At 39.0% G+C, this 12,078-nt stretch overlaps 2 long non-coding RNA genes across 13 annotated transcripts; both read left to right on the top strand.

Moving 5' to 3' along the window:
• Positions 1-67: 67 nt before the first annotated feature.
• Positions 68-3,514, top strand: LOC129872850 (uncharacterized). The gene is made up of 8 exons (XR_008762604.1): positions 68-105; positions 727-1,009; positions 1,134-1,188; positions 1,269-1,442; positions 1,586-1,803; positions 1,938-2,198; positions 2,638-2,697; positions 2,960-3,514. It is a non-coding gene; the product is annotated as an uncharacterized LOC129872850 (long non-coding RNA).
• Positions 3,515-4,849: 1,335 nt separating this feature from the next.
• Positions 4,850-9,044, top strand: LOC129872847 (uncharacterized). Of its 12 annotated transcripts, XR_008762595.1 has the most exons (9): positions 4,850-4,936; positions 5,185-6,228; positions 6,369-6,437; positions 6,534-6,910; positions 6,997-7,067; positions 7,657-7,748; positions 7,841-8,489; positions 8,648-8,735; positions 8,833-9,044. It is a non-coding gene; the product is annotated as an uncharacterized LOC129872847 (long non-coding RNA). The 12 variants fall into 12 exon arrangements; XR_008762590.1 differs by having other exon boundaries at positions 5,185-5,300; positions 5,671-6,910; XR_008762593.1 differs by having other exon boundaries at positions 6,369-6,910.
• The last annotated feature ends 3,034 nt before the right edge of the window (positions 9,045-12,078 follow it).

The following is a 12,078-nucleotide window of genomic DNA, read 5'->3' as shown; positions in this document are numbered from 1 at the left end:
TTGCCGTTTATTTGCTTCCTCTGTCTCAAAAAAATATTGCTCTTATTCTATGCTTTCTCTGTCTCAAAAAAATGTCGATATTTTCCTTGAGTAATACCGCTCCAAGTAAGTAAAATATTGTCTTGTGTTTCTGGGTTTTCCCAATGTAAGTAATTTTCTTGATAACTGAATCTTGTGCTTCTCTGGAATCTTGTATGTTGGGTCTCTCCATAACCATGATTCTTGACAACAAGAAATTTTTCTCATATTTTGAAAAACACATTTTTTCAATATATTCTTGCATTCTTGCATATTCTTGATAACTGAATCTGGGCATGTTCCGTGTTTATGCTTTCTTTGTGGGTCTTGCATAGTTGGTTCTAGTTAGTTGATATATTGTTTATGTGGCTTCTAATCTGTTTCTATATATTGACACAACTTTTTATCTTCACCAATTTCCCATGTTTTAGCAACACAGAGAAGTACGTTCTTTGTTTAAAGATATCTGACGTTCACCTGGTGTTTGAGAAAATGTCTTAGCTAGAAAAATCATAATCTATTAGGTAAAATTTAAAATTTAAGAACCTTTTTAGAAACAACTAAATCCATTGTACTGATGATTTCCTTCAGGTCTAAATTGGTTTTGTGACAAAAAAAAATTACTCTTCAAGTCTGAGTATTAGCCTGCCACGGCAGGTCTAAATTGGTTTTGTGACAAAACAAATTACTCTTTAATTATGATTGAAGGGAACGGTTTGAAGGGAAAGACTCAATGAAGCCTCCTCATAATCCAGGATGGCAAATTCTGGCTGAAAACAATTCAGGACAACAGGATGCGGACAAGACCAAACAAATGGAGACAGTTACTTTTTACAAGCTCCTCCTTTGTTAGTTTACTGATATAGTTTGGATGATCATTGAAACTATTGCAACTATCGGCAATGGATTGTCCCTGCCCATTATGACGATTCTTTTTGGAGAATGGACCGACTCCTTCAGACAAAATCAAAATAACAAAGATGTGCTTGCGGTAGTCTCCAGGATTATGCTTTGAACATTTTTTAAATATTCTAAGTCCTTATTTTATCTATTGTTGATTGAGTAGTACCATCCTGAAAATGAGATCTTCTAATTATCCGTGTAATTCCATATAGGTTTCATTGAAATTTGTCTACTTAGCTTTGGGATGTTAGGCAGCTGCATTTCTTTGTAAGTTCTCATTCCGCCTTTACTAAGCATAGGCAATTTTGAATTATTATTGAAGTTAAATTAATATGAGTGTTGTTCAGAGGTCCCTTGTTGGATGATCTCTGGTGAAAGACAGCCTTCTCGAATAAGGAGTCTATCTGAAAACTATTTTGCAGCAAGATTTAGCTTTCTGTGATAAGGAAACCAATATGGGAGAGGTGGTGGGGCGCATGTCTGGTGACGCTGTTCTTAAACAAGACGCAATGGGCGAGTAGGTAGTCATGCTGAAAAGCAACTCTACTAAGCCCTTCTTTGTGAAACCACTACATAGGAATTTGCTTTGTACATAAAAGATCCTTTGTGAGGATATGATTGCTCTTTCTATACTTGATATTATTTCCTTAACTGCGGCAGGTAGGGAAATTTGTACAGCTGATATCAACGTTCTTTGCGGGCTTTGTCATTGCATTTACTAAAGGCTGGCTTCTCACACTTGTTAAGTTATCCATCATTCCTCTACTTGTCATCTTTGCTGGAGTGATGTCCCTCATCCTATCTAGGATGGAGTCCCATGGATAAGATGCTTATGCCAAAGCAGCAACGGTGGTTGAACAGACAATTGGCTCCTTTAAAATGGTATGTTATAAGTTTAAATTATTGTGATGCCCATGCTCTGATGAAATTTATATTGGGAGTAAAACAATCTTTGTTTCACTTTCTTTTCAGAAAATAACCACCAGTAGATGAGATGTATCTTGTTTCCTTCTCAGGCTGCATCTTTTACAGGGGAGAAGCAAGTTGTGGCCAGCTATAACGAGTCCCTAATTAAAGATTACCATTCAGGTTCAAATGAAGGGCTGGCAAGTGGATTAGGTCTTGGGTCACATTTTGCTATTATGTACTCCAGCTATGCGATGGCTATCTGGTACGGTGCAAGGTTCATCTTGGAAAAAAGATATATTGGTGGTCAAGTTCTCAATGTTTCCGACGCGAAGCTTCTCCATTAAGTAGCAAGGGATTTACTTTTTAAGGTACACTAATTTAACTAATCATAAATTTGAGAGTGATTATACTAGATGCACTTAGTGTTATATAATAAACTAATAATAGTACAAGTGCACTAATTCGACGGGGCTCCTCAAAGCTTGCAGTACTGTACTTAACATGTGCAATGAGGATACTGTACTTAAAAAGAGAATAGATAAACCGGAGTAATACTTATAATTCTTTCTATTTCTTCTTTTGATCGATTCGTCCCTTCCCTCTAAGGACGTTAAAATAGGCGGAGCTGGAGAGTTAATGAGAATTGAGGAGCATAAAATGATTTTTTTTTATTAATCCCACTCCCCTTTTTTAATTCTTCTTTTCAATGTTGTAGTTTACAGATTCCTCCTTTTAGTAGCTTATTTCTTGAAATGTATTTAGCTTGAAACCATAACTCAAAATTTTATGATAAGTAAATTTATGTAGGGAGAGTTTTCTGCAAAAAGGTGTGATGCTGGTGGCGAATTGGCGATGCATGAGAGGAATGTAAGTTCCAAATTCTATTTGTATGAACTATATTGATTTGTAAGACAGCCCGGTGAACATTGCAAGTGCATGTGTTCTTTAATCTTTAACTTGCTTCCATTCAATTGTTATTAGAGTACGTCCACAGAATATTATAGTCTCGTAAGTTCCGTAAAGTAGTTGCCAGTTTTTCAGCTTTTTCTCTTTGGGAACTATTTCTTTTCCAATTTTTTCCCCAGACTACTTGGTTGGATGAATAGGAAATTCTCGATCCATCTTTCAGGTTGAAGCCACAGGAACTTTCTGTTTAGACGGCTTTTGCTGCAGGATGTAGAACTCCCGAAAATTGGAGAAGTGTAAGAGCAATGGGGGCAGTTAGGCTTGTTTTCAATTTGAAGCTGAAGTGCCAGAAAACAATACTACAAGAAAGGCTCTATGCCTATTCCTAACTTCTGATGTAAGTGCTTAAAAGTTGAAACTGAAGAAAGTTGAAGAGAAGTGGAACCCCTATTCTTCACGGCTCAGATCGTTTACTTATGTATTTGAACATTTGGAGAAGAGCGTGAAAGTGACATGCAAGAAGGAAGAAATAAGAATAAAACTGGAAATAAACCTGTTTTCTCTTTCAGTTTGATAGTGAGATTTCATTTAGTTTGTACCATAGTGCTATGTTTTTTTTTAAATGAGAATACATAAAGGTATGATTAGCACTCCCTAAATCAGCACCACTTTTTTAAGGGTCACCAATTGGTTTGATCTATGCTATCTTTGTTTATCTCGTTAAGTATATATTGACTTTAAGGAAGTTTTATGTTGTGCTTGATTGGTGGGACATCACAACTGATATCTTCTTCTCACTTGGGAAAAACTTGGTCCATATAGTAGTATGCAACCAATGTCCTAAATGAAACTTACAAGATGACTGATTTATTACTCCAAAATAGCGTTTTTAGTTTACTCTTCTAAAATCTTCGTTCTTTTAAAGTGCATCTCCGTTCTTCAGGTTGTGTGTACAGAAGGACCTGAGAAAATTAGAGAACTGGGTGTTTCGTTCGTTCGATCATGTGGAGGATGGCAATCTGCATCTAGCTCGAGAAGGGGGCCACTCCCATCATCGAATTGTCTATGTTGTCGATATGATAGGCAGAGAGATGGAACGGGCCCTATTAGAGGCAGTTGTTAAGGATTTGAACACCATTTTGCTATAGTTTTTTCACTCAAGAGATTTTGCATATTTTTTTTCTAAAATAAAATTGAGTTTTTATACATGTTCCAGGAATTTGCAAGGATGAGGTATATTGGAATGGTTTTCCCTTAATGCATTGATAGGCAACAACTCTTCAGTTGCATCTGCATTATGAAAGTCGGGTTCTTGATTAGCTTTGGTAGCTCTTCATTTGTATTTTTCCATTGCAAGATGAATTTATTGCAACTTGTGTGAGTATAGTGTTATAAATTATTGTTTTTTGACCAAAGGCAAATTAATGAATAGAAATTGCACGTGTTTGTTCACTTGATAATCTTGACTAGGGTAGAGAAATTTTTGTTCGTGATCCAATTAGAAGTTTTTTCTCGGGAATTACATATTGTGGCTATTATGCTTCTTATATCTTACTTGACGTTTTGTATAATGTATAATTTTAAGTTGAAATTCTGAAGAACTAAAACTTAAGATTGAGTTTCATCTTGAAAATTGATTTTTTCATTGCAGTTTCAATAATCTTATACTTTTACAAATAAATAAAGTCTCTGAAATAGTTGGATCCATATTTTTTGGATTAAATCTATATTTAATTAAGAAATCTATTTAATATGTATAAAATATTAATTTATAAACTTAGGAATGAAATTTAAAATCATAAATTTCATATTCTGAATCAAACTATGAAAATTGTACAAGTTCATGATGATAAGGAATTTCACATTATCAATGCAAGAAACTCTTTTTATTTTTAATAAATAAGTACTAGAATAAAAATTTACAACAAAAAATATGTTTTGTATGAATTAATTTTTCTTTTTCCCGCGTGTATTAACTAGAAAACTATAAACGAGTCCGCTTATCATATACGCTAACGGCGCATTTTAGAGCACTCCGCGTTATTAAGTAATTTTTTTCCGCGTGTTCGAAAACTATAAAAGCGACAACACCTGTGCATTTTAGAAATCACCACCATCATATACGCTACCGGCATCTCAAGAGTATGCCACTGGATTGTTCCGGTGACGATGTCCGATCAAAGAGACACCATCTGCTCAGGTAATGCTACTGCTCTTCCCATTATCTTGCTATTCTTCCATCCATTTTAAAAAAGAAAGAGGGAAAATTCGAGAACTCATTATCTTGGAACCCTAAATCAGATTATCTTGGAACCCTAAATCAGATTATCTTGGAATTCTTGCATGCATATTTTAAGGAAATTGTAGTTTTCAAGAATATATTGGCATTGCACATATTAAGGAAATTCAAGAAATTCTTTAAAGAAAATTATGTTGTTATTCTTGCAGTGTGTGTGAAGGGTGTTCGAGAATTTGTTTTTATTTTTTTAGGCTCACTCTCTCAGGGGTCATCTTGTATGATTCCACAAGGGTTGTTTAGCTGTTGGTTTTCAACAGCCATCGAGGTACAACCCTAAATCTATTGCTATTCTTCCATCCATAAAAAAAAGAAAGAAGGAAAGTTCGATAACTTGATATTATATTGTCACATTTTCTTGGAACTCTTTAAGAAAAAATACCCTTTCAAAGTTTCAATACTCTCTGTGATTTTACTACGTATTGAATGGAAAGATGTGGAGTTGTTCTTGATTTGTCACTAAATGAACACACTCAATTTGACAGACTTTCGTAAACGCCCTCACTGGCCATTTTCATTTACATGGTGTAGACTTTTTGACTTTGTTTGTTTCTTAAAATTGGAAGATAATACCATGTAAGAGAATGGAGAATTATATGGTTTTTCTTTTCTGATTTTGTTAATGTTTTGAGGATCAGTAGAGGTGGGCTGCTGAGAACATCATAGCTAAGTGACTAACGATGGCAAGTCGTGCTTTCACACAGTTTCAATCGTTTAGACTAATTGCACCTGCGAATTTTTGTGTTGCTTGCAAAAAAGGCAGCGACCGGTGAGGCTCTTCAATGAATTCTTATGTTCCCTTGTTTGCTGCTTCTGATGATGAGGGCATATGCTTTATTCCCTTCTGATGACGTGAGCATATGGTTTAAAGAGGCGATGATGATTTTTGCCAATTTTATTCCCTTCTGAGCTGATTATTTGGGCATTTGAGGTTATCCGACCTGTATCTTGGCGGGTCATGCCACCAGATTTTCTGGTGATTTTTGCAGCCATGGCGTTGTTGGACTCTCTTTTTGCCTGAGCTTCACACAGATCTGAGCCTAACTTTCTCTGTCAGTTTAGGGAAACTAACCGGTTGGGAAAATGAATAAAGAAAAATCTCAAAAGGGAAAGAATAAGGCTACAGATAGTTGATGATTTTTCATTGAATGGGTGATTGCTTCTCTCTGTATTCAGCCAATGATTTCTGCATTACTGTAAGAATCCCAACTATCCTTCTATCAATTTTATTGCAGGGAGTATATTATTAACAGCTTGCTTGGTTTGTTGTTATATATCGTCAAAGGGTTTCTATACCCTTCCACCTTTTTTTTCTTTATTTTAATGCTTCCGCCAGAGCATTGAATGTTGCCCGTGGATCTGGTGGAAGCGATGAGGGTGATTATAATCAGACGGCTTGAAAGAGGTGATGATGATTTATGTCAATTTTTATTCCCTTCTGAGCTGATTAGTCGGGCATTTGACGTTATCCAACCCGTATCTTGGCGGGGCATGCCACCAGATTTTCTGGTGGTTTTTGCAGCCATGGCGTGGTTAGACTCGCTTTTTGCCTGAGCTTAAGCACAGATCTGAGCCTCAATTTACTGGACTCCATTACTGTAAGAAACCCTATAACCCTTTTGTCAATTTTAACGGACGGAGTATTCTAACATCTTCAGGGTACTATATTAACAAAAGTTCTGGGAAATGAATAAAGCAAAAGCGCATAAGCGAAAGAATGAGGCTACAGGGATCTGAGGGTTTTGTTCCAATGGTGGTTGCCTCTCACTGAATCAACCAATGATTTCTCCATTATTGTCTCCTTTTTTGTACCTGATTTGATGCACTTGAGCCGAGGGTCTTTCGAAAATAACCTCTCTGCCTCCACGAGGTGTAGTGGTAAGGTCTGCGCATATTCTTCTATATATTCGTATTATTATAAGAATGCCCCCGGGATTGTTCTTATCTATTTTTTTGCATTACAGGAGTTACATTCTTAGAAGTTGGTCTATCTAATATTCTACCACCCAAACAACTGATGTGCAACATCTTCGAGGTAGGTTCTCTTTTCATTAATATGGAGATCCAGATTAGCAATGATGTGGCCTACTAGAATGAGCAAAAGTTGTATGGGGACAATCCCTGTTGCATCAATATGATTTTCTTTGCATTCGCTCTGATAACTTTTATCTAGGACTACCTGTATTCCCTTCTTTCTTTAGCTACGGTGAGCAAAGATTTGAAATACAAAGTTCCATTCTCTGTTTTTTTGGTACGTTGGACTCATATTACAGGTTGCTACCAATGAAACATTTCATGTCTTCTTCTAATGTGCTATGGTGGTGATATCTCCAGAGGTGTGACATATACCTTACTCAGATCTAACTCCATTGGGTTGTTATACAATACCAAACACATTTAGAAGAAATGGAAGAAGTAGAAGCTAAAATGATTGATATTTCAAATCTTACAAATTATATCATACACATTAGAGTTATGCCCTTGATGAGTTGCAAACACCCAATAAAAGCTATTCTGATACTGTCTTCCTTATATTGGCATTTTGTGGTATAGCTAAATATCCAATGGCTAATTTATGTCTTTTTTCTCGTTTTGCTTGCAATTGGACTCGCTAATGTAAATAGACCCGGTGGTGGAGAAATTCAATCCATTTATGGAATGCAGACTTATCAAGATAAAAGCCAGGAGGAGTTGAGGTTTGAGGACTACCATAAAGGTATCCTTAACATGTTTTCTTATCTGTAGATAACAAAGAAATCTACCTTGTATTTCATTAACACTTTTTATACTTCATGGGTGAATTTGCAGGTCAGAATTGTGGTTCTTCATTTAGTGTTTCCGGCACACAGGGATTTGGTGTCATCGACAACACGAGGCCTTTCAAATCACCAGTATTTAACCAATCAACTGTTGATCAACCTTTTTATTTCCATTTTCCGAGTACATTTGCAGTGGAAAGAACAGGGCATGACACTATCAAATGAAAATTCTACAGCAACTGCATCTACCCCATTTCCGAAGTCACAGCAGTCCATTTCCCATATATTTCTCCCCAATACATCATTGTTAAACTCCTGTGGCACTGGAAGTAGAGTGTAATCCAATGCCTCAGATGTTTCTTTTTCTCTGTGGATCCATTCAGGTCCGTTTGCACCTTTAAAACCAGCTTCCAATTCTTCCACTACCTCCACCTTTCCTCCATTAAGGAATCCATGGTCTTTATCATCATCTGCCTCTCTATCTCCATGTTCAGTCTCACCTTCCACATATCCTTTGTTAGCCAAAACCATCCGCCCATGTTTTTGATCAAAAGAACTCTTTTTCTCCCATTCCTGTTTTAACTACAGGAGGCGCTCCACAATCCACTTCATGCTTGAATTGCCTAAAGCAGTCTCAGCCTACTCCACCAGGACTTTGTAATGTTTCAAGCACTCCACTTGCTGCGAGTCAAAATACTGTAAGTGTTTGTGAACGTATATGCAATTAGATCTCTTTTATATATCTCTCCCATTTGCTTTCTGTCATAAATAATATAAAAGGCACCTTGTGGTCTATAAAATCGGTGAAGCACTTCTATTTTGATGTTGTACATCTAAGTTGTTGCTACTCTTGCAGCCTCTGTTCTTTGGTCCTCTGCTTCCATAAATGATTCCTAAAGTTGGAGCAACACTTCCAACAACCAACGCTTCTCACCCATCAACTGGTACTTAGTGCAGTATGTCTTACTCTTTTTGAAGTTGATAGTATGTTGGATTGTAATCCATGTAACTAATCCTCCTGACACCTGTTTTTTTAAGAAGGTGCTAGTTGCTCAAAGATTGGACAATGAGTTTGTCAGCCAAGTATCAATGACCAACAGTGAGTATCAAACTTAACCATCTATTGTTTTACTTTACTGTGTCTGTTATTAAATGACTAATTTTGACTTCTAGACTTTCCTGACATTCTCTTTATTTCCGCTGCCTCAGTTATTACTTCACAGTCCCGTTTTAACCTGATTGTTTTTTTTTTTTTTAAGTAAAAGAGTAGCAGGGTCAAGGACCATCTATAAGATAAATAAAAGAGTCTGTACATGGTCAGGTCCAAAAGTGCCCCAGCCCAAATGAAATCAAGAAAAAGTAACAAACAAAACTACAAGAGGAAATGAAAGGGAGTTCTTCTGCTCTAATCTCCGAAATAGAAGGTCAGCTGACTGAGGAGTTAGTGTTGATTCATGCAAAGATGCTCCTTTGAAGCTGGAGTGCTTGACTCACCAACCTTCAAGTCTTCCTCCATCAGGTCATCTTCCGGAACCAAGCCCTTACGAGGTAGTGATGAGTTTCACGCGCTCTAAGCCCGGCCCGCGCGCGGTTAGGAAGATTGGCCGCAGAGCGGTACCACCCACCCTACCCTACCACCTATAGGCGGCCGTCCTACAGCCGCCATGCGCTTTGCTTCGCTTTATTTTTTAGAAGAAAGAGACCAAATGAGAGTGAAAGGCAAGGGCAAGCGATAGAAAGGATAGTCCCTCGCGGGTTCAGTAGTAGGAAAGAAAGGGACCTCTCACTCGTGTACTTTAGTAAGAGTATGAAGGATCTAGTGGCCGTAATTATCTGTCCACTCAAGGCGTTGCAAGCTTTCTTTTCTTGAGAAGAATGCTCTGGTCTGGCATAAATGCCACTAGGTCATCTATGATTTGCATCTGCAAGAATGAAGGACAGAAGATTGGAAAACGAAAAAGAAAGCCAGATCGAGCCCGGGATCTTCTTGGAAATGGGAAGATCTAGGATAGGCGGCCAACCTCCTGGAGAGAGCGATGTGCACAACTTATGACTTCGCCAATGGGGCAAACGAAGGCTAACCCGTTCTGGTTGTTATGACTGGCAAGAATCGGTAGGTTCTTTCAGTGCGCGCAAGCGAAGCCGGGAAACGGACCGCAGCGCAACGACTAGGACTCGTGTCGGAGGAGTCTTTCTCAGATAATGATGATATTCTTAGTGTGTGAAGTCGATTCTTGCTTGACTTCTGGGCTCACCCGAGGCGAGGACTGCTTTCTTTCTTGCTTTGTAGCTCCCCCCATCGTAGATGGTTCAGCCACGCCCGGTGCCACGAAATGATTGAGAACTACGACGGGGTCGAAATGCCAATCACGAGTTGAAGGTTTGCGATAGATCTTGCCTTTCCTGGATAAACGATCTCAAATCGGCTTTTTTATTTAAGCAGATCTGTGAAAATAATCGGTTCATTTGTCCCTGGTTCCGGTTGGCGATGTACTTTTCAACCGACTCGCCTTGGAGCTGAGTAACTCTTGCCAAATCGGCCATTGGGAAGGGGGCAAGAATAAGTTTCTATTCAGCCTCCTCCAACTCCAGAGTTAGAGTTACTGCCGCCGTTTACCGGGGCTTCCATTCAAAGCTTATAACACTTCTCCTTCCGACCTTCCAGCACGACTGATATGATAGATGGAATGGTAGTTTGTGTTATATTTAGTTAGTACCCTGTCTCCCCTCCTTTGCGGAATACCAGAAAAAGAGATGAATTAGCGGATGAATTTAGATTTTTGGGAAGTATCATGATCGTCCAATAAGAAGGGTTTCAATTTTTTCGTGCCAAAACTACTAATGCTAAGAATGCTTCGCCCTGACTAGCTAGTCATATTTTTCATAGAGAAATCTCTGATCAAGGATAGACCAAGAGCGCATATTGGCTAGTGATTGTGAGGCCCCAATTCTTGACTGGAGGGGACACCAAAGGCCTCTGCCCTTCCATCCCTTGGATAGATAGAGAGGGAGGGCAGAGCTTTTGTTTTTTTCATGTTGTCAAAGAGTTGGGGACAGTGCAAAGCCTTCCATTTCGGCGGGTTGCAAGTGCCATAAAAGAGCAGAATCTCTTTCTTTAAATGTTGGCGAAATAAAAAAAAAAGCTAACGCTAACTAAGTGTTTAGTTACCATGCCCAAAAGCCCCATGCCTTTCTTGGTTGGATAAACAAACCCAACCGGCGATTTCCGCATTCTATCTCATCGTATCACATTCTGTTCTGCGAGATTAGAAAATCACTTCGGATTCGGCAAGAATCTCATTTTTTGGTAGTACGAAGGGGGAATTGGCCCAAAAATTGGATGGGGGTCAAGACGCTGTCGGGCGCCGGCGGCTGACGTCTCCTCTCCTAAGCTTGAGAACCCCCGCTATGTTTCCGACTTGAACTTACCTTTAGAGCTTCCCGGGCCCTAGGCTCGACAACGTTCACTCTTCCATCTTCAGCTGGATATGGAAGCAGCAACCGGTCTGTTGGAAAGTTCCTGCATAAGTTGTCGGATCCTCAAAAAAAAGCTTTTCTGGGGCAGGAGCAGCGGGCAAGTGCTTGGTAAGCCAACAGCCCAGTGAACCGGGCGGGGCACTCGAAGTCGACCTCCTTACTTCTTTACCGCTCCTTCCCCTCACCCAGATATGGTGGGTGCCAGCAACTTTCACTTGTTAGGAATAGGGGCTGAAAAGAGCTCTTTGTATAGGTTGGGTTTTCTGGGCTTTGATGCTTACCTGCAAATATTGTATAATTGTTCGGTTTTCCGCAATTTTCTCCATCCCTCTATGTAAATAACCCAATATTGGTTCGCAGTCGACAACATCTTCACCATCTAGAGTAACGATGAGTCGAAGAACACCGTGCATTGATGGGTGCTGAGGCCCCATATTGACTATCATGAGGTCTTTTCTTACACTACCAATTCCTTTCATTTTCGATTTGGGATGATGAGCCCAACCCTGCTGGACGTAGCTCTCTTAACCGGTCTTGAACTTGAATTGGATAGACCGAAACCGTCTAGGTGGAGTTTACCAGCACATAGGTAGTCTAAGTTCCTAAAAAAGGCAGCCGATAATGTTATGTAAAAAGGACCAAGGAGGATCCTATCCTAAAGGGGCAACTTGAGCAATCAAAGCTACGCCCTCTTCTGAATAGAGTCCATTGCATCCCACAATAATCGACGGGCAGCCAGAACGAACTAATCCGCGACCAGCAAGTTTTCTAATTTGAGAGATAAGAGGAAAGCCCAGTCTGGTGATTAGC

Source organism: Solanum dulcamara, chromosome 11, assembly GCF_947179165.1.
Source record: "Solanum dulcamara chromosome 11, daSolDulc1.2, whole genome shotgun sequence".
Taxonomy (NCBI): domain Eukaryota; kingdom Viridiplantae; phylum Streptophyta; class Magnoliopsida; order Solanales; family Solanaceae; genus Solanum; species Solanum dulcamara.
Note: the sequence above shows the minus strand (reverse complement) of the source record. Positions and strands in the feature narration are given on the sequence as shown.